This window comes from Megascapheus bottae, chromosome 3 (assembly GCF_031878675.1).
Source record: "Megascapheus bottae isolate mThoBot1 chromosome 3, mThoBot2.hap1, whole genome shotgun sequence".
NCBI lineage: Eukaryota > Metazoa > Chordata > Mammalia > Rodentia > Geomyidae > Megascapheus > Megascapheus bottae.
Window position 1 is genome coordinate 28,958,012 of NC_143511.1, and position 22,389 is coordinate 28,980,400.

Sequence of the window (22,389 nt, forward strand, 5' to 3'; positions counted from 1 at the left end):
AATGTGTAAGTAAGTATAGTCTTTGAAATGTAATTCTAGATTAAAAAAAAAAGACGTGTAACTTAGGGATTGGCTGTAATGGTACTAATTACAAAATGGAGAAAAGATACTGTTATCAAAATGTGTGGGCAGTTTGAGAGACTGAAGAGCCTTTCTGATAGCCCTTAAATCATATAAGGTAATAGATCTATTTTACTCTACCTGCTTATAATACCTGTCTTGGATGGTACTGTGACATTAGAAAAATAAATAGAATAAAAGGAAAGAAATAATAAAGATAAGAACAGAATTAAATGAAATAGAGCAAAGTATGTAACTAATATAACTACTGAGATGTTTTTTCAAAATAATAATAAAATTGGTAAATTCTTATCCAGACTAATAAAAATAATCAAAATCAGAACTGAATAAAGAAGTTAGAACTTACACCACAGAAATGCAAAATTTAAAAGACAAATTTCATTGACTATATGACAACAAATTTGATAACTTACAAGAAATTGACAAATTCCTGGATACATATACCTTGTTAGGATCCATGAAGAAATGTCAAATTTAGACTAATAACAAGTAATGAGATAAAAACAGTTATTTTATAAAAGGGATCCTATCAAAGAAAAGTCTAGGCCTAGATGACTTCATTGCTGAATTTTACCACACATTCAAAGAAGAACTAATACTCATGCTTCTGAAATTTCTTTAAAATACTGAAGAAGAAAGAATTCTTCCAAATTTATTCTACAAGACAAACTACCACGATGATGCCAAAATCAGATAAGGAAAGAACAATAAAGGCTACAGGCCAATAGCTTAGATTCAAGAATCCTCAACAAGCAGGGCACTGGTGGCTCACTCTTGTACTTAGGAAGTTCAAAACAGGAGGATCAGAGTTTGAAGCCAGTCCGGGCAGAAAAGTCTTTGACACTCCATCTCCAAATTAACCAACAAAAAGCTGGGCTAGAGGCCTGGCTCCAGCGGTAGAATACCAGTCATGAACAAGAAAGCAAAGTAAGAGAGTACAAGGCCCTGAGTTTGAGTCCTAATATCAGTACTAACACATATCAAAAAATGTCATGAACAAAACATTAGCAAACTGAATTTAATAGCATGTGGAAAAGATCAAGAAAGATTCTTCTCAGGAATGCAAAGATAGTTCAACCTACCAATAAATGTGTTATACCAAATCAAAAGGACAGGGAACACAATAAAAATATGATGATCTCAATAGATACTTAAAAAATCACTTTGCCCTGCACTGGTGGCTCATGCCTGAAAGATATTGAGGAGAATACCAAAAATAGAAACACATCATGTTCATGGACTGGAAAAAAGTCAATAATGTTAAAATATTGATACTATACAAAATAATCTACAGATTCAATGCAACATATCAAAATTCCAATGATAAGCTGGGTGCTGGTGGCTCACACCTTAATCCTAGCTATTTATGAGGCTGAGACCTGAAGACTATTATTTGAAGTCAGCCCATGCAGTAAAGTCTTTTCTCTTTAATTAACCATCAAAAAGCTGGAAATGAAGTTGTGACTCAAGTGATAGAATGCTAGCTTTGAGCAAAAGATCAGGTACAGCACCCAAGCCCAGAGTTCAAGCCCCAGGACTGGCACCAAAACAAAACAAATAGAAAAATAAAACAAAACAAAAAGACATGGAAAAGAGAAGATATTTCTGTATCTTTCTTTTCATAGAAAACATTCAATAACATTAACCATCAGAAAAATGCAAATTTAGCAGGGTAAGGTGGCTCACACCTGTAATCCTAGCTATTCAGGAGCCTGAGATCTGAGGATTGTGGCTCAAAGCCAGCCTGGGCACTAAAGTCGTGAGACTGTTATCTCCAATTAACCACTAGAAAACTGGAAGTGGGGCTGTGACTCAAGGGGTAGGTCAGTAGCTCTGAGCTGAAGAGCTCAGGGATAATGCCTAAGCCCAGAGTTCAAGACCCATGACTGACAAGCCAAAAAAACAACAACAACAAAAAACAAAAACCCCCCAAAACTAAAACCAAAACAAAGCAAAAAACCAAAAAAACTCAAATGCAAATTTAAACCACAAAAACCATCATCTCATTTCAATGAAAAAAATTTTTTTAAATGACAGGTGCTGATAAGGATGTAGGAAAAGGGAACCCTTGGTAAACTTATAAAAGCTAAATGCCACAGCTATTATGGGAAAGAGTGTGGAGACTCAGAAATGAAGCACAAAAGACGCAGTTACCCCATAAGTGGACAGATTTCCAAAGAAAATGAAATCAGTACAAACAACAACTAAGAATACCCATCTGCTGCTATTGTGGATAACAATTGTAAATATACACATGGATAGAAGAATTATGACACAGTAACTAGCAAGTACGTATAATCTTGATTAAAAATACCCACTTAAAATATAAGGTGGCTAATTGTTTTTACTGAATTGTCCCTATGTTAACCCCATATCTCAGGAAACCCCCAGTCCTTAGGAAACAAGATCAACCTTTTACCTTAGAAGACCCAGGAGTAAGCCAGCTATGATGGCATGTTCCTGTAATCTAAGGTATTTGGGAGATTAAGGTAGGGAAGATTGGGATTTGAGGCCGGACCCAGGAAAAGTTTGTGAGATTCTGTAGCAACAGAAACAAACAAAAAGAACTAGGGCATGGTGGTATCTATCAGGCATCCTAGCTATGCAGGAAGCATAAACAGAAGGATCATGGTCCAGGCTAGCATGGAGGAAAAAAAAATGTGAAGCCGTATTAAAAACAATAATAAAAGCTAGTATTTGGCAATTCCAAATACTGAGCCAATACTCAAGCCAATTCCAAATACTGAGTTCAAACCCCAGTACCAATAATAATAATAATAATAATATACCCAAATGCAACGTAGTGGACTATGATAGTAACTTTTATATTGTTAGAACTTGGACTCTAAGAATTGAGATAGAAAAAGAGAACTTTTAAAAATAAGTTAACAGGGCCGGGAGTTTGGCCTAGTGGTAGAGTGCTTGCCTAGCATGCACGAAGATCCGGGTTCTATTTCTCGGTACCACATACATAGAAAAAAGCCAGAAGTGGTGCTGTGGCTCAAGTGGTAGAGCCCTAGCCTTGAGAAAATCCAGGGACCATGCTCAGGCCCTGAGCCCAAGCCCAGGACTGGCAAAAAAAAAAAAAAAAGTAAGTAAACAGTTTGCCCTGTTAGAGAAGATGTTCTGCTATCTCACTAAGATAAGGCAATCTTGTGACCCGCAATCAGCAGAAAATTTCCAGATGCAGCTATCAATCAAAATAGCAAATGTTGTGTAAGTAAACTTCCCTGGCTAGAACCACTAATAAGATACTGCCAAATTTTGGCATACGGTGTAAAATTATACCTGCAAAGATGCTACAGATCCTCTCTCTCTCTCTCTCTCTCTCTCTCTCTCTCTCTCTCTCTCTCTCTCTCTCTCTCTCTCTCTCTCTCTCTCCACTTTTCTGTTTGGAGCTTCTTTATTTTTCCATCTTTATTCACTACATGGAGCGACCATAATTAGTTTGTTCTTTCAGAATTACTTAAATACTGTAGCTGTGGTTTTACTGAAAGGACTACATTGGATTATGTATTTTAAAAGATATTTGATGATTATCTTTTCACATACAGCTGCTTAAACTTCATGTAAACTTTTGAGTGTGAGCATCACGTATGACATACAGATCAAAGGCTACAGATCAGCCATTAGATGGCTGCTGGTTGTTGATTGGCTAACACATTACATTTATTTATTATAATATTATATTCAACTAGGAGCAATGACACACATCTGTAATCCTGGATATTCAGGAGGCAGGGGCAAGAGGACAGAAATTTCAAAGCTAGTCTGAGCAAAGGCACCAAGACTCTATCTCAAAAACAAATAAAAACCAAAGGTCTGAGGGGTGTAACTCAAGTTTGCCTAGCAAACTTGGAGCCCTGAGCTGAATCTCTAAGAAAGAAAGGAAGAAAAAAGAAAGGAAGGAAGGAGGGAAGGAAGGAAGGAAGGAAGGAAGAAAGGAAGGAAGGAAGGAAGGAAGGAAGGAAGGAAGGAAGGAAGGAAACAAGGAGGGAGGGAGGGAGAGAGAGAGGGAAGGAAGGAAGGAGGGAAGGAAGGAAGGAAGGAGGGTGGGAAAGAAAAACAAAGACTAACAGGTTACTCATAAGTAACAAATCAATAATATTTCCCTTAAGATCATATGTGCAAGGCTGGACACCGGTGGCTCACTCACATCTGTAATCCTAGCTACTCAGGAGCCTGAGATCTGAGGATCCCAGTTTGAAGCCAGCCCAGGCACTAAAGTCTATGAGACTCTTATCTCCAATTATCCTCCAGAAAACTGCAAGTGGCGCTGTGGCTCAAGTGGTAAAGCATTAGCCTTTTACTGAAGAGCTCAGTCCAGAGTTCAAGCCCCACAATCAACGAAAACAAAACAAAACAAAAAAGATCATACATGCAACAAATTTAAAAACATACTAGTAAACAGTTGTTGGGTTAAAATCAAGTGGAAATGATAAAGCATGTAAAGATGGATGAACAAAAGCACTGCTTTAGGAAATCTGTGGGTTACAATCAATGTGCTATCCAGCAGGAACCTGTCACCTTAAATATACAAATTAGAAAATGAGAGACATTGAAAATAAATTAGCTGGATCTTCAGTCAACTTCTGACCAAATAAAACTTAAGTGAACACAAGGGAATGAGAAGGGGATATGCAAAAATAAAAGTATGTACTGGTTCTAGATAATGTTAAAAAAAGATAATGGAGGCAGCTAGATCCTACTTTACATAAATAAGGGTCTCAGCTATTTAGACTCTGACTTAGATGTTTGCCTTTTGAAACAAGGAATGGGACACAATGCTATGTATACTGCAGTGGAGACAGAAAAAAGAAAACTGCAAATCCTTATTTATACCTTCAAGGGAGGGACTGTAAAGGAGACAGTCACAATCTATATGTCAAGTGTTCTACTAAGAAGATTCTTGTAATTATTAAGTTGTCTTTTTCACATATCTTCCTCATTTACATATGAGAATATGGAAACACAAGGTGCCGTAGTAATTCATTCAAGATCACCATTGAAGAATGAATGGAAAGGTACAGAGTCTATTAATTGGAATTTAGCAAATCACATACTGTTGTTCAAGATGTCACTGGTTTTTAAAGTATCATATCCTCAAAGTTTATACCTAGCTTTGAAATTTATGGAGGTATCAGTTATTCCCTTTTACAACGAACTGTTCCAGTTTCCTTTCCTCTCAAGACCTATCTGAGACTAGGTATATTTGAGGAAGAGGGGATTTAAAATGGGCAGCCAGAAAAGAAGCAGGGGAGCAAGGGTCATACTACTTGCAAGCTAAGTCCAGTCCTTAGAGTATGGGGCCACTGAGGTCTGCAAGAGATGGCAGGCAAAAGTATAGAAAGGGAAGTGGAGAAGATGCTAAAGATAAACTTGACTATTTCAAAATTTGAACAAAGGCAGCTCTCCCCACAGAAAAAAAGTAGTTCTCTATTTCCAGAATCAAGAATTTGGGGTCCAAAGTCTGGCTGCTTAAGGGAAAATAAGATTGAAAGGACTTTAGAGATCACCCGTCCACTTCTCCCAACTACTATCTTTGTTGCTTCTTCACCAAATAGCTTATGTCTCATTTCTCATTTTTCCTACTTTTGCCCTTGGATTACCCAGTCTGAGTGGTATTTGTTCAAATGGAATTTGATCTATCATGTACTGTTGTTTTTGGCCGATTTCCTCACTCCAGCTCTTTCTTTTAGGCTCTTACAGCGTTACAATTTTAATACATTTTCCTTTTATTTCATTGCCTCCCAGACTTCATTATGAGAAAATTATCTCATTTTTTTTTTTTGGTCTGGGGGCATCCCTCATTGAAATTAGTAGGATGCACTGGTTATTGTGGGACTGAGGGTTAATCTAAAGTCATGACACTGCCAGCCACTGTTCAGACTTACGTATGCCAACAAACAAAAGGGAAATATATCATGTATTAGTCAGTTGTTGTTGCACTAATGCTCAGTAATAATGAATTCTAAAGCATGGCAGCTCCCCAAACTATGCACTTATTTGCACTGAGGGTGGATCTATGGGTGAGTTGGGATAGCTCTGCTCCTGTTATAGGAAACTAGATTTAAATCAGTGTTTTTAGTTTCTGTTTGGTCTCCTTTACCTTTTCCAGTCCCATTAGCTACCTGTGATATGTGGTTCTTCTTGATCATCAACCATAAGCTAATTAGAGCTACTTATGTAAGGCTTGTACCTACATCTGCTATCTTTCATTGGCCAAAGCAAGTCAAGTACAGAATTCTGTATATCAATTGGAAAGGAAAATAACACTCATGAAAAGTGATGAATCGGAATCAATGACCCAATCTAACATACAAACACAGATTAATTTAAATAATTTAAAAGAAATACCAGCTGGCTTAAAGAATAAGGGACATTTGTACATATGAACCAAGATCCTGTTTTTCCAACTGGAAAAATGAAATATAATAAAAAATTTCAGTAACTATATGTTTCTTTTAAAGAGTATGCAGTATCTTATTTTAATGTAAGATGTTGGTTTTGACTAATCTGTGTGTTGAGTCAAGAAGTAATTGGAGATTTTTATTTATTTATTTATTTTTTGCCAGTCCTGGGCTTGAGCTCAGGGCCTGAGCACTGTCCTTGGACTTTCTCAAGGCTAGAGCTCTACTACTTGAGCCTCAGCACCACTTCAGCTTTTTTCTATGTTGTGGTACCGAGGAATCAAACCAGGGTCTTTGTGCATGCTAGGCAAGCACTCTACCACTAGGCCAAACTCCTGCCCCAAATTCTTTTATTTTTATATTTCTGTGGTTTAGTATTCAAATCAACAGCAAAGTTAGATTGTTTACATGAGAACAACAACTTAAACTCTAGGCCAATAGAATGGATAGCTCAGAGGGGAAAAGACACAAGTAATCAATTCAAGGAAAGCTGGTTAGGGAATTTTGTTTGTGTTTTTGTGATTGCTTTTTAAATTAGTGGAGAAGTTTCTTCAAAACTTGTAAGATTTTGGTTGAAATTTGGTTGAAATTTCTCAAAAATTGAGAAAAAGTTACTCTGATTTCATAAACTCTAATCTTGCTTTGTCTGAATTGATTGACCAGGAGGTTGAAGAATGCGTTTAAACTTCCTTCTTGAAATGTAATTTTTGGTTGAAGCAGAGTATCCAGATGCCTGTTCCAAAGGAAAATGAGGTTCTACATTTGGATTAACTAGCATCCCTAATAAGTGAATGAAGCTCATTTTCCCTCCATATTATCTTTACTTGGCACTCTGGATCTAGTCAAATGAGGAAAGGTCCTTGTACCCCTTTTATTAAAGCTGCAAAATTAGGGTAATTAAGCAAGCTAAATGAATCATTTTTACAATAGAAGATCTAACTAAATGTTTGAAAAAAATGCACGCAAGTAAAATTTATTGTTTTCTTTTCTTTTTTCTTTGAACTAGAACTCAGGGCCTAGGCATTGTCCTTGGACATTTTTTCATCAAGGCTAGAACTCTGCCACTTCTGGCCATTTCTGGCATTTTCTGTGTATGTGGTATCAAGGAATCAAACCCAGAGCTTCGTGTATGCTAGGCGAGCACTCTACTACTAGGCCAAACTCCTAGCCCAAATTATTATTTTCTAAAGTCTAATATTTAACATAAATCAAGAGCAAAATGTCTTAATACAATCCCATCAAATTTGTATAATAACCTTAGTTTTTCAACATACTTTATAAATTGAACATAAAAATTTCAATGTGCCTTTATAAATATAGCAACAATGTCAGCAGTCATTCATGAAACAGTTCAGGTACCCACTATTTTTATTCCCTCATCCTTGTTAAAAATTTACTTGTTCACATACTGAAGAACCATAGCACAGAAACACGATCTTTTACTTGAATAATGTTTGTCTTTGTATTGAAGATAATAGACTTGATTCCCCTTGGTGATAACACTTGATAAGCAGCTTGCCAGCCAACTTCCTGGCTCCCTCTCTTCAAAGTGAAAGATAAAGTGATATTCTTCTCTTGTCTAGCAAATCAAACCAACCAACCAACAAATAATTACAAAAATCTACTTCAAGCCAGACGCAGTAGCTTATGCCTATAATCCTAGATACTCAGGAGGCTGAGATCTGAGGATCAAGGTTCAAAGTCAGTCCAGGCATTAAAGTCTGTGAGACTCTTATTTCCAATTAATCACCAGAAAACCAGAACTGGTGCTGTAGCTCAAGGGAAAGGGTGGTAGCCTTGAACTGATGAGCTCAGGGATAACACCCAGGCCCAGAGTTCAAGTCCCACAACTGACTAAAAAAAACCCCAACATCAATTTATATACATCATTGTATAGTCATGTGCCAGTTAATAATAGGACATGGTTTGAGAAATCCATTATTAGAATGATTTCATTGTATTAACATTATTTATTTATTTACTTATTGCCAATCTTGGGGCTTGAACTCAGGGTCTGGGCACTGTCCTTGGGCTTTCTCAAAGTAAGCACTCTACCACTAGGCCAAGCTCCCAGCCCCCTTAGTTTGTTTTTGAGACAGGGTCTTGCTTGATACCTTTGCCCAGGCTAGCCTGGAACTTTATAATCTTCTTGTTTCTGTCTCACAAACAGCAAAGATTACAGGTCCATAGCCCTATCCCTGACTCAGTATCGATATTTTTGAAAAAGTGCCTCAACTGATCTCATATGCAACCACATATTAAAATCATCCAGCAAAGTTAATGTACCCAAATTCCCAGGCTACATCTCAGATCAATTAACAATAAGGGTCTTAATGATAGATGTGAGGCCCATACATCATTTTTACTACCCAGCTAATTATGACATGTAGACAAGTTTAAGAGCCATTGGAATTTATGCCTTCACTTGTTTTTGAATCTAATAGAAATATACTGCTATGAATGAATTACATTCATGCTTCTTAAACATAACTGTGCATATGAGTACCTTGAGGTCTTTAAAATGCAAATTCTATTTTAATGAGAATGGCATTGAATTCTGCATTTCTAGTAGATGTTGAGTTGATTGATGGTGTGCAGAATCCACATTAACTCTAAACACCATAAAATGGCACCTGGTTCACAGGTAAGGCCATGTTTTCAAATTTCAGCAGTGCAGACCTTTATTTTCAACTTCAAAATGCATTTTTTTTTTTGTGGGTCATGGGACGTGAATTCAGGCCTGGGTGCCGTCCCTGAGCTCTTCACTCAAGGCTACCACCTTACCCCTGGGCCTGGGCGCATTTCCTGAGCTCTTCAGCTCAAGGCTACCACCCTATCCCTGAGCCAAGCCCCACTTCACAGTTTTCTAGAGGTTAACTGGAGATAAGAGTCTCAGGTCCTTTTGTACCCAGGCTGGCTTTGAACCTTGATCCTCAGATCTCAGCCTCCTGAGTAGCTAGGATTACAGATGTGAGCCATCGAGTGGCTTCAAAATCCATTTTGTAAAACAAACATAACAGATCTGAAAGATTTATGATACTGTTTACAATTTTCATCTGATGGGGAAGATTTTTACCCTGTTTCTAAACAACCATTAGATTTCCAAACTCCTGTAATTCAAAAAACCTATTCAGTGGAATTCAACTGGATTGAAGTTTTTAAACTCAGAAACCCAAGTCAAGTTTAATTATGAATCTTTAGTACATGCTAGGCCTGTGATCACAGCATAATTAAGTCATTCATGATTAACTAATCATGAATAGATTAATTATGAATAGGTTAATCTATTCATGATTAATTATTCAGAATTAACAGGAAACTAGTTTTTTTCTACCTCCAAATAAATATATTATAGTTATGCCAAAATTCAGAAAAACCACACAAAAACAGAATGTAGAAACTAAATCACCTATAATTTTATCATCCAAGAATAATTACTATTTTCATCATGTCATAGAAATACTTTAAAACTTTCTTCATATATATATATATATACATATACATATACATACACATACAGTTTCATTCCGAGCTCAGTTTTGTGTGTGTGTGTGTGAACTGGAGCTTAGAGTCTCACAGACTTTCCTGCTGCTCCAGCTGGCTTCTAATCAAGAACTCAGATCTCAGCCTCTTGAGTTGCTAAAAATACAGACATGAGTTATGATCATTTGGTTTCTTTCCTTGTTTTTTTTTTTGTGTGTGTGAGATTATATTAAACAGGCTGCTCTGTAATCAGGTGCTTTACTCAGCCATATGGTGTGGATATCTTACTACACAGAGACTTCCCATCTATCATACCCTAGCACTGGCAGGTAGTGTTTTGTGGGTAGAAAGTATTGTCTTTAACTATCCAATAATCTTCACCAGGACTTCTAAAGGCCCTCTAGTAAGACTGGAGGTGTGGCTTAAGTGGACAAATGCTAGCTGGACAAACAAATTGAGCAAGCATAAGGACTGATTCCAACCTCAGATATCACCAAAAAAAAGTCTTAACAAAAAGGCACACCATTAAATATTGAGTTCAGATGAAAATAGAATACCTAATAGGCCATTTGGCTTCCAATGTAATTTTCCTGGGAGAAACTGACAGTATCTTTTCACATAGACTGTCCCCCTTAGACCTTCTGTAGAATCATCCCTCTATGTCCAATGTATGAAATTGACTAATCTATGTGGAATTGGCTGAACAATTATAAATTTTGTCTTACTTTGTCTTACACCTAGGTTAGTCCCTGAGGTTTCTTTCTCATCCTGCACTTCTCACGAATACTATTACTACACTAAATACAATGTGTTTATTTTTTCCATCTTCTACTTAAATTGTCCAACCTACACCCCAGCTCTGGTGAGCTTTTGTTGTCCATGGTAACAAGAAATGGAGAGGAAAAGCCTGGCTTTGTCCCACCTCCATGATCTAGTCAAGATAATCATTCCAAACAATGGTCCAAATACAAGTAGATGCTTTCTTCAACATTTTTTTTGAGACAAAAATCTCTCTACGCATCCTAGATTTTCAAGAACTATTACAGTACAGTGAAGAGGGAATACATACTGAAATACAAGCTTCAAAACAATATTAACAAAAACAACACTAATAACTACAAACCAGAAGAGTAGAAGGTAGTTCCTCTCATCTCAGAAACTATCCCAAATGCAACAAGGATGAAAAAGAAAAACTTAAATGCCATTTAAAAAATAAATATAAGAAATACTTGTAATTACGAACCACAAAGCACAATATGGGTACAATGTAAGAGGAAAACCCTCTGGTTGCAAAATACAGACAAGGTTAGTTGAGGATGATTCTCCAAAGTGCAACTTGATATTAAGAGTAGAGACCTGTTGGGGATGGAGGGAATGTGGTGTGCAATCTGGAAGCCACACTTGCCTGCAAGTTTATTGCCATGTGTAGTTCCATATCTACTGTTGAAAATCTTACCTGGAAACCCAAAACTCAATATGCTCCCAAATCTGAAACTCTTTCAACACATATGTGATTGCTACCACTGCAAAGTCCCCATATTGGACTTAATGTGTGATATGTGTAATTAAAACATAACCACACTAAAAATATTGCTAGAAAAAGTTTTCAGGTTATATGTAGAAGATGTATATGAAACATAGATGGATTTTATTTAGACTTGGATATCATCCCCAAGATCTCTCTCTCTCTCTGTCTGTCTCTCTCTCTGTCTGTCTCTCTCTCTCTCCATCTAGATGTTCAAATAAAATCCAAAATTGGAAATCTTATGGTAAAAAGTTTTAAAAATAAGACTCATTTACACATATCCTCAACTTTTACTCTTTTTCACACTTCCTCTTACACACATGGGTAAATTCCAACCTTGCTTTCATTAAACTCTCTTTGTTCTGAGTTTTGGCTTGTGCAGCTGAGTGTGGGTGGCGACAAACCCACAGTCCTGCTATTGCTGAGTTTCACTTCAAATTCTTGACATCTAATGGGCTTTTACTTCTGCCTGGTAGTCAAACAACACATCCTTGCTCCTTTAATCCTCCTCCTCTGGAAAACTTTCCCTTGTTCCCACTTTTATTTTCCAACTCCAACAGTTCTACATACCACCCACCTTGCAGGTGGTAATCTTCTCTCTCTCTCTCTCTCTCTCTCTCTCTCTCTCTCTCTCTCTCTCTCTCTCTCTCTCTCTCTCTCTCTCTCTCTCTCTTCTTCTTTTTTTGTGGGTCATGGGGCTTGAACTCAGCCTGGCCGCTGTCCCTGAGCTCTTCAACTCAAGGCTACCACCATACTTTTGCCTCAAGCCCCACTTCCCATTTTCTAGAGGTTAACTGGAGATAAGAGCCTTAGGTCCTTTTGTGCCCAGGCTGGCTTTCAACCTTGAGCCTCAGATCTCAGCCTCTTGAGTAGCTAGGATTACAGGCATGAGCCACCATGCCCAGCTGACTTTGCATTCTATGCAACAAGGAAACAACAACAACAACAACAATAATAGCTGTTACTCTTTTGCCCCTGTAACCTATCTTCTGTTATACTTTGGTTGCCATAAAGGGCCTTTGCTCGGAGAAACCCGCCATATTGGTTCATAGGAGGCCAACTGTCTTCAGTTGGTCTCACTTTTGTTCTGTAGCAGAATTTACATCGAATGCCTTCTCCTCTTACACCCCACACATAAGCTCCTCATAGACAATGACCAGGCATAATGAGAATATTAGAACTGTTTTTGTTTTATAATTACATAAAACAAAACCCTTGGTATGAATTTCTCAAGATATTAAGTGAAAGAAACAAAAGGCAACAGAAAGACCTGCACAGATTTATTCATCTTGTTTACAGAACTCAAAATTGCACCTCCAGAAAATAGGTAGGAAAATGCATTGGAAAAAGTGTAAAAGGCTATAGTTCACAAGGCTATGGGTGCATGATTCTGAAAAGTAAAGAGGGGAAGGACTAGAAGGTCAAGAGGAATTTATACTTTATGTACATTGTCCAAATTGTTTGGAATTTTCATAATTAGTATGTATTAATGTTCTCTTGGGAAATTAAACCAAAAGGAAAAAAATCAAAATATTTGAAAACACTATAATATGGATAATAGAGAGTGGAAATATACAACAATGAAGTTTGCATGGGGTTTAAATTATGTCTGTTCCAATAATTCAATTTAAAAATATTTCCCCAAGTCATCATTCTTACTAAAACTGCTAATATTGTAATACTGCTGATTCTCAGCACATTTCCTGTGAGTAGAGAAAGAACTGAAGTGGCATCTATGAGAAAAGCACATGATATAAAACTTTTGTAGCCCTTGGAGTAGTTAGCCAAAAGAGATTGCCTTATGACTATTACATCATTTCATGCTTACTCTGCAACAGGTGAAGGTGACAGCAAGCAAATAAGAAAACCATTAAACAGAAGTCCCATTATCCAGAAGTAGAAGACAAAGGAACAGGTTTATCCCTACCAGAAAGTGGGAGGAAATATTTAAGTGTGTCAGACAGAGGTTGGTCAGGAATGCAGAATGACATGTTAGTTTCAAACAAAATCGTAAATATTATTTACGTGTTTTAAACAAACAGAAATTTATTTTTTCACAGTTCTGGAGGCTGGGCTTCCCAAATAAAGGTTTTAGCAGGGCTCTGTTTCCTAGGAAGCCAAAGGGTAAGTGAGAGGATTGCTTTATTGTCTAGGTTTTGTCAATCCCAAGCATCCTTTATGGTGGTAGATCCATCACTCAATCTCTGTCTCCATTCAACAGCATGTCTGTCTTTTCTCCTTGTAAGGACATGACTCATGAATTAGGATCCACTCCAATGATTTAATTTTAACTCAACTACATCTGTAAATACCCTATTTCTGAATAAGGTCATAGTCACAGCTACAGGTAGTACTTCGAAATACCTTTTTGGAAAAAACCCCAAAGACTGTTATTAAATGTTAACTCATCATAGATGGATTGAAGTTCAATAAAAGGTATTTTGCATGCATGACTCTAAGACTTTGATTTAATGAACTTTGAAACATTTCACAGTTTGTTCAATTACCAGAATGATGAAGAGGTTATTTATTAAGAAAATAAAATTCAATCTGAGTGCCAATGGCTCACACCTGTAATTCTAGCTACCTGAGAGGCTGAAACCTGGTGGATCAGGGTTTTAAGCCAGCTATGGTAGAAAATTCTGCAAGACTCCACTTTGAATTAATCAGAAAAAAAGCCAGATTAGGATATATGCATAACGTAGGGTCACCCTCTTAGGGTGCTTCTGAATCAGGTGCTCCCTCAATTCTAGTTGCTTTCTCTTTCATGATCTTATGATATTGAGATAAATAGATGTAGCCTCAAAGCTTTATGAAGCAGCCATCAAGGGGAAATATTAATAAAGGGGTAGAAAAAAAGTCTTGGGAAAAACAGACATTTGCAGGTATGGAAGTAGGCAAAAGTCGGGAGTTAAAATTGAGAGCTGTTTCAGTATTTTCTCATCTTGCTATGTATTTTGAGGGTGAAATATACAATATTCCTTGCACCAGTATAATGCTCTAATATCAAATGAGAGTTGCCTTTGGTCATAATGTAGTTAGAGAAGAAAGGCAACAATGATTATAGTTACAACCCAGAACATTCATGAACAACTTAATTTACAGAGAAAATTGAGTGAGAAAAAAAGACCCTGAAGTATCAGTGAGTTGTATGATAACTGATGGGAGGTGTGGGTGTGGGAAAGCTCCTGGTAGAAAATATGTATCATCATCAAAGACAGCTCATCAACCTGTGGGTTCTACATAATATCTCAAGTTATGATGAAGTCAGATATAAGTCTTGCTTGCTGCTGGCACCCCAAATCTGTAGATCATTTGTCTTTTTATGAAACAGACCTTCTTCTTGCAACTCAAGATGTTTTTCCCACTTATTGTTGTATTCATTCCACCTTATTTCAGTCCTAAGTGCTCCGATGCTAATAAGTTTAGCTTAATAAGAAAAAAAAAATTGGCCAGTCATGGTGCTCGAACTCTGTGCCTGGGTGCTGTCCCTGAGTTCTTCAGCTCAAGGCTAGAGCCTCAGTACCACTTCCAGTTTTCTGGTAGTTAATTGGAGATAAGAGTCTCTCTGACTTTCGTGTGGGCTGGCTTCCAACTGTGATCCGGATATCTCAGCCTCCTGAGTAGCTAGGATTGCAGGCATGAGCCACGAGAGCCTTGTGGCAGTATTTTTAAGGCATCAAATACAGGGCTTTTCTGAGCTTTAGAAGGATGAAGAAACTGAAAAACTATGGAGACAGAGTGTGAGTTCTCACCCTTTTTCTGCAACTCATGCACAATAACCAAAATGGACTCATCTCATATAGCAACTAACATTGGAACATAAGCAATAGAATTTAAGAGAATCGGAAAGTCTGATTGGACTTCCTTCTTAAGTGCTTTGATTTAAAGCTGAAGGTGACGTAATGCCAAAAGCTGAATAAGGAAAATGTACAGTTCAGGTCAGTATTTGCTACATAGTGCTTTCACAAATGAAAAAAAAGAGAAAGGATGGAGGAAGGAAGGAAAGTAAGAAAGGAAGGTAGGAGAAAAACTTTAAAAAATATTAAAGACCTGATCTCACACTTTCCTGAGTTAAAGTCTTGTGGCTGTTATGGATTTGGGGTGTGGCAGTCAACTGCCTCTGCTATTATGCTTCACTATTGTGGAAGAACAGAATCTTGCCATACCACTGCATACATAGCACTACAGTTTAGAGTTAGTTAATTTTTATCTTTGAGTCAGGATATGCAGTTTTGAGTGTCGAATGTATGACCATCTAGTTATCATTTGTTTCTCATATTTCATAAATGTCACAAAGGACTTGGTCAAATTCTTCAGAATTCTCCCTTATCATTATCAAAGTATAAGGGTAAACTCACCCTGGGGAGGAAATTACTAGCTATGCCACTACCAAGAATTACATAAAGAACTCAAAAGACACAGTAATGCAAAGTAACAAGGCACTACGTTCAGAGGTTAGCCTTGGTTTCAACTCCTTAGTAAAAAAAGAAAGACTTAACTTTCTATTTGACTTTCTATTTGACACTGAGCACATGACTTTTATCTTTCTGGGTGGGTAGAGGGTTTATCAATTCCATATATTGCTACTGTATTTTTCCTTGCCTACCCTGTCTTGGGTGAAACTATTAAACACAAGATGGACCTGACTAGTTAACACATGTGCTAGAGTGACATAAGGGCCCTTAACTTCTGCATTCAGGTAAGCAAAGGACAGGAATAATAAAAAAGCAGAGCTCCCTGGGGTCTTGCTTCTCAGGCTGTCTTGGTCTCACCACTGAACCACTGCCTCCTTTCACTGCTCCACACATTCGGCCTGGTACTTGAACTGGTGGACTTTTGTCCCTGCCAGTCCCCTGTCCGAACTTCTTCCCCCCAACCTAAACCAATCCCCCCCCCCCCCCCGCCCACCGCCCATCTTCCTTCCCTCTCCAGTTCCACCCCTTCATTTCTGTATTCTTCTAAACTGATCACCACGCCCTCGGCTCGTCTGCTCATTTAAAGGCACGCTTGGAGGCTTCCAGGAGGGCCGAGCTCCGCACCAATCGAATAAAGAAATGGACGCGGCCGCTGGGGGGCGGGGGGGAGATGATGGAGGGTGGTGGAGGTTGCTGTCCCCCTCACTGCACTTTCTTCCCCTGGGTTGGCAGCTCCAGGCCGGGGAAGGGCAGGTCTCCGGGACTCCCCGAACGTGGATACGGAAGCAGAGAGGGCGCAAGGTGCGGGGCAGGGGAAAGTCTCCCCGCGGGGAGGAGGCCCCCCCGCCCCCCCGCCCGGCTGACTCATTCTCAGCCCGCCTCCAAGGCGCGCACGCGCACGCGCACCGTCCGGAGACGGCGTGGGCACCCGCGTCCCAGCGGGGCCCCAAAGCCAAGCGAGTCCCAGCCACTCCCCCCGGGAACTGGACCCCCCTCCCCTCCCAGGAAATTTTCGCGCATCACCCCTCCGAACTCCCTTTTCCCGCCCCCACGCCGCGTACGACGTGCGCATGCGCGCTCCAAACCCCGCCCTGCTGGGGGTGGCGGAGGGCGGGGCGACGCCGCGCATGCGCCACCGGGAGGTTCCCGCCCTCTCGTTTCCCCCCCCCTTCCCGCCCCGCTCGCCAGCAGCGTCAGTCGTCTGAGGAGACCGGGCGGAGGGAGGGAGGGGACGCCGGCGGTGACGGGCTGCCCACAGTGGGAGGGGTGTGGACTTGCAGGAAGAAGGGAGGAAGGGGAGCGGAGAGGGGGCAGCAGCGGCCGCGGCGTTGACAGGCTGGGCGGCCGCCCGGCTCTCCCGGGACTTGGCGCCGCCGCGTTGGGGGCCCCCGTCGGGCCCTCGGGGTGTGGAGTCTCCAGTCCGGGCGCACCGCCGCCTCCGCCGCTGCCGCTGCCGCCGCCGCCGCCGCCGGGGCGCACGGACAGGCCCGGTCCTCGCCGCCGAGGGATGTGACGGGGAGCCCAGCCCCTCGCGGGATCCCCCCTCCCCACTCCTCCCCGAGGGCTCGGCCTGGCGGACGCTCGGGCCGGCTGTCGGGTCCCGGGGCTCCCACAGACCTCGGCGCACCTCGGGGGGGAAGGGGGCCGTCGTGGAGGAGGAAGGAGAGGAGGAGGAGGAGGAGGAGGAGGAGGAGGAGGAGGCGCCTTCGCGCTGGGCCGCCGGTGGGTGTAGTCGCTGCCTGACCTCGGGGTGGATGGATGGGGGTGGTGGATGGTGGGTGGTGAGGGGGGCGGGCTGTGTCTCCAACCCCTTGCCCACCTCGGGGTGCCCACCCTCCCCGCACCCCGGGAACGACCGTAAACTCCCCAGCCTGCCTCGTCTGAGACCCGGAGGCAGCACGCTGCCTCGTCTGAGACCCGGAGGCAGCACGCGGGGTCTGGCTGTTGCTGTTGGGCGTGAGTTAGCTTTAAAACCCCCTCCCCACCCTTCCTTAACCATTTTCTAGCTAGTTGAACAAATATTCTATTCCTCCTCCCCCTCCCTCCTCCTCCTCTTCCTCGGAGCCCCCTTTGGATTTCTACGATAGTAAACTGTGGCTTCTGCTTTCAGGTTCCCGAAGCAACCAACGGGAAGATGTGAGCTGTTAACTCTTCTGCAGAAATTAAAAAAGAAAAAAAAAAAGGCAAGAAAAAGGCACGGGGAAGAGGAGGAGCCCTTCCCTCCCCTCCTGCGACGGTGGGTGTGCGATCGTGGGTGGTAGTGTGCGAAACCGTGAGTGGGGTGCGCCCGTGGCTGCTGTCTATTTTTTTATTTTATTTTATATTTTTGCCGCAGCGAAGACGAGGGTGTCAGGTACTTGCGGGAGCTGGGGAGAGCGTGCGGAGGAAGGGTGGATGCGTGTGAAGACAAGCAAGAGCTTCCTCGCTGATCAGAAAATGGCAGGGCTAGAACTTTTTATGTGGGGTCTGCCAGAATAATTTTAGGGTATCATTGTTGCTCTTGGGTCTTTTTAAGAACTGCTGTTTAAAAACAAACACAAAGACAACCAACCTGGCTTTGTAGAGAAAAGTAACATGTCCGTCAGTCTTTCTGCTCAAGAAGCCAGAGATTTCGCTATATTTTCAAGTAACAAGCAATAGCGATTGGAAGAACACATTAGCTGGTGCTTTTTTTTTTTTTTTCTCGGGCTGGGGTTTCTGCTACAACATTGAATGCTTCCTGGATGGCTTTATCTGCCTAAGCTTGCTGTGTCAGTTGAATGTACCCAGTCTGCTGCTTTCCGGTGGTTATTAATCTGTCAGGGGAAACTCCTTTTCTGTGAAAGGATAGGAGTGCTCAGTATGTCATAGAAGAGAGGAGAAATGTGCAAAAGGAAAACAGAAGTAGGAATAAAGGATGATTGCTTTTGGTTTCATAATAGGTTTGTACAAATGAGTAGTTGTTGGGCTACTGCAAGTACTCAGATGCAACATCCAGCAGATCTGAAGATGGAAAACCAGTTTTTAGTTTGTCTTTCTCTGTGTGTCTCCTAAACACTTCAAGGGCGAGAATCACTTGCTTGTATGTGAACTTAACCTGTTGGAGTTACCTGCAGAGTGTGTGTGTGCAGCACATGCGTTAATAGTACCTGTACTGGAAAGCTGAGGTATGTCAGTCAGATAAGCACATATGCTTATTTTTGCTCTATTTGAATGTCTTGGAATAGCATGTTTTAAAGGCTGGTTAAGGAATATCTCATCATCTTTAGTGCTTTTTCCTTAGTGATATGAGACAAGTTTCTCAGTTTAGAGACAAAAATGTGATATCTTTTCTCTACTTAGCTATTGCTGAAAGACAGGATGCTTTTAAGGCAAAAAAGGAAAGGAAATTGGCTTTGAAGTCTGATCTGGATTTGAATGATGGTCTTCCCGACACTAAGTTTTATTTCTTACTACTTTCTTTCCTATAAGATTATTTGTAAGAATTGAGTAAGGTGCATACAAAGCCGCAAATTAAAAAAAAAACAGCACACACACACACACACACACACACACACACACACAAAACTTCCTTAGGATCAAATTGGATACCACCATACTCTCATTTCTGGATCTATTCTAATTGTTACAAGTAAATAGTTACTTTTTGGCAGAGCAGTCTCTGAAAACATAGCTTTACAAAGACATGCCATTATAGAAAGGGATGTTAATGTCTAACTTTGAAAGTCTGAAGTGAAGTCTTGGCTACTATCATAGCTGGATATCCAAAGAAAATTTATAGAAAAGTAGAATGACAGTGCGTAAGTTGATTTGCCAGTGGCCACTGATTCTTCCTCTTTTGCAGAGAAAAAGGACATTTAGATCCTGATCTGGCTAAAGGGTTTAATAGAAGTCTTAGCCATCTTCATTTGATGCCTGTTTTCTCTTTGAGCCCCACTGTGCTGCCCCTATCTTTTCTTGCGCTGCCCTCTTGTGGTTATTTTTTGCAAATAACTTTCTTTTGCTCCTCTAACCTTCCCCCCATCCCCCTTCTCCTTTTCTTTAGCATCAGTTTAAACTCAGGCTGGAACCTGAAGTTTGAAGTAGTTAACTGTGTTATTGTTAGATGTCTACCTTTCTTCTTACAATGTCATGTCTTTGTTAAAGCTGAGTTTTCAGAGAATGCTCTGCTAAAATAACTGTGTTATTGTTAGATGCCTGCCTTTCTTCTTACTTTGTCATGTCTTAGGAAAAGCTGAATTTTCAGAGATTGCTCTGCTAAAAATTGATCCCTGGCTGAGAGTGTGGCATAGTGGTAGAGTGCTTACCTAGTATGCACAAAGCCCTGGGTTTGATTTCTTGGTACCACATACACAGAAAAGGCCAGAGGTGTGGCTCAAGTGGCAGAGCACTAGCCTTGAGAAAGGTCAAGGACGGTGCCCAGGCCTTGAGTTCAAGCCCCAGGACTGGCAAAAAAAAAAAAAAAAAGTGACCCCTTACTACTGAAAAACCAGCATGGATTATGACATGACAGATATGGTAGTATCCTACTTAATTTCAAGATTTGAGATGTATTGTGCGCAAATAGACACTAAGTTGTAGGCCATAAATACTTACATCGTTTGATCCCACTTAAACATTTCTCTTGGCCTAGGGTACCTGGAATAAACCGACAAACAAGATTGAGACTCTAAGGGCTCCCTTAATGGAAATGATGTAGAACCTCTGCATTAGTTTTCTTTTTTTCTGATAAAATTAATGGTAGACAGATAATACCAGTTGATCGTGGCTTAATGTAATTTGTGTCCTATTTGTACCTTTATAACTTTTGTTCAGTGATCTCACTAATAAGGTATTGTTTACTTGTTATCCCATTACGTATTAGTGATCTTTGCCTTAAGTGGTCTTTTGTCACTCTTTATAGTTTGTGGCCTTTAAGTTCAAGATTCCCCAATTGAAAGTGAACATTTTATACATCTTGACTGTCTCTCAAAGGCTCATGTTTGGTCACTAACTGTGGCACTTCTGGGAATCATAAGAGTTGAGTGGAGGGAAGTTAGGTCAGTGGGGGCATGGTCTAGGAGACATTGGATTGATGGCTTATCTTCTCTTTTTGCTTCTTAATTGCCTGAGACAGACCTAATCTGTTAGCATTCCTCTCATAACTATACCGTCACAGACCTAGTGTAAAAAGCCAAGTAACCATTGACTAAAACTTCTGTTACTCAGAGCCAAAATGAAACTCTCCTTTTAAGTTGATGGTGTTGAGAAACTCAGCATCACTCCATTCTATTTATACTGCATAGAACTACCACGTAATGTATTGTGGTACTTTCATACCCTCATATCTTTAATGGCCTACTACTTTTTGCCTGTTAGAGTTAAGTATCTTTTTCTAGATTTCAAGATACTTTTATTATTCTTTGCTGTACCAAAACAACAACCGACAGCAGTAAAAAGTTCTGAACTGGGAAACAACTGTTTGAAATAAATATTTTAGGGAAATTAAAGTGATACCTGTGCTTGATACAGTTTGAAGTGGAAAGTGAAATGACAAAAATGACTAAAATAATGAGAAATTACTTTGAGGAAATAAGTCAGACAAGAAAGATGTCGCAAGACTTCATTCTGGACTAGTCCTACAGGAAGGAAGGGGCTTGTGGGGGACAAGGTGACTTTGATGTTTTAGCTTATAGATGGCACTTGAGCCATGTTTGCAGTTCTGTTTGTTTTTGCTTGTTAGTTGGAGATAAAGGTCTCCTGGATTTCTCTGTCTAGGTTGGCATTGAAGCATTATCCTCAGGTCTCAGCCTCCTTAGTAGCTAGGATTATAGGTGTGAGCTTCCGGTGTCTAGCCTCACTTAGGGTTGGTTAAGCACTCAGGGACTCTCCTTCAGGTGTGTTAGGCTGCTATTACATCTCCTCAGGCCCCTTTGAGACACTTAAAGTAGATTCTTGGATCTGTACCTGGCTACACTAGAGGTATTATTTAATCCCATGGTTTCATACTAGAATTACCTGCAAGGTTTTTTGAAACATAAGTTGCTGGACTCCACCTTGATAGTTTCTGTCTTAGTACTTCTGACATGAGCACTTACAGTTTTAATAAGTTCTGAAGGGATGTTGCTGATGTTGATCTGGAGATCAGACCATGAGAAACACTGATTTAAACTGGGGGGTGGGTGGGTAATGACATTTTTCTATTCAGGAACAGATAAATGTGATGCGAGGTCTTGAATCTAGGACCTCACATTTGCTAGGGAAGAGCTTTGCTTCTTGGGCATACCCCCAGGCTCTTTTTGCTAGGCTCATGTGCTGCAAATTCCCAATTTATATCATTACTTGACTCCAAAGTCTCCTCAAATTACTGCCCCATTTTTCACTTCTCTTCACAGCAAAACTCTTTGAAAGAACTGTGTGTATATTTCATAATTGATTATGTGTTAAATAGGAAAAGAATTGCTGAGTTTAAAACTGGTATGTGTTGCTAATTTAAACACGTACTTTCAAATTA

General features: G+C 40.2%; 1 protein-coding gene across 1 annotated transcript in view; it reads left to right on the forward strand.

The window, feature by feature from the left end:
• Positions 1-22,389, forward strand: part of Jak2 (Janus kinase 2) — a 105,559-nt gene that overhangs the window by 34,761 nt on the left and 48,409 nt on the right. The window contains exon 2 of the mRNA XM_090329723.1: positions 18,028-18,153. The gene's annotated coding sequence lies outside the window, so the exon portion shown is untranslated. The remainder of the gene's footprint in view (positions 1-18,027; positions 18,154-22,389) is intronic.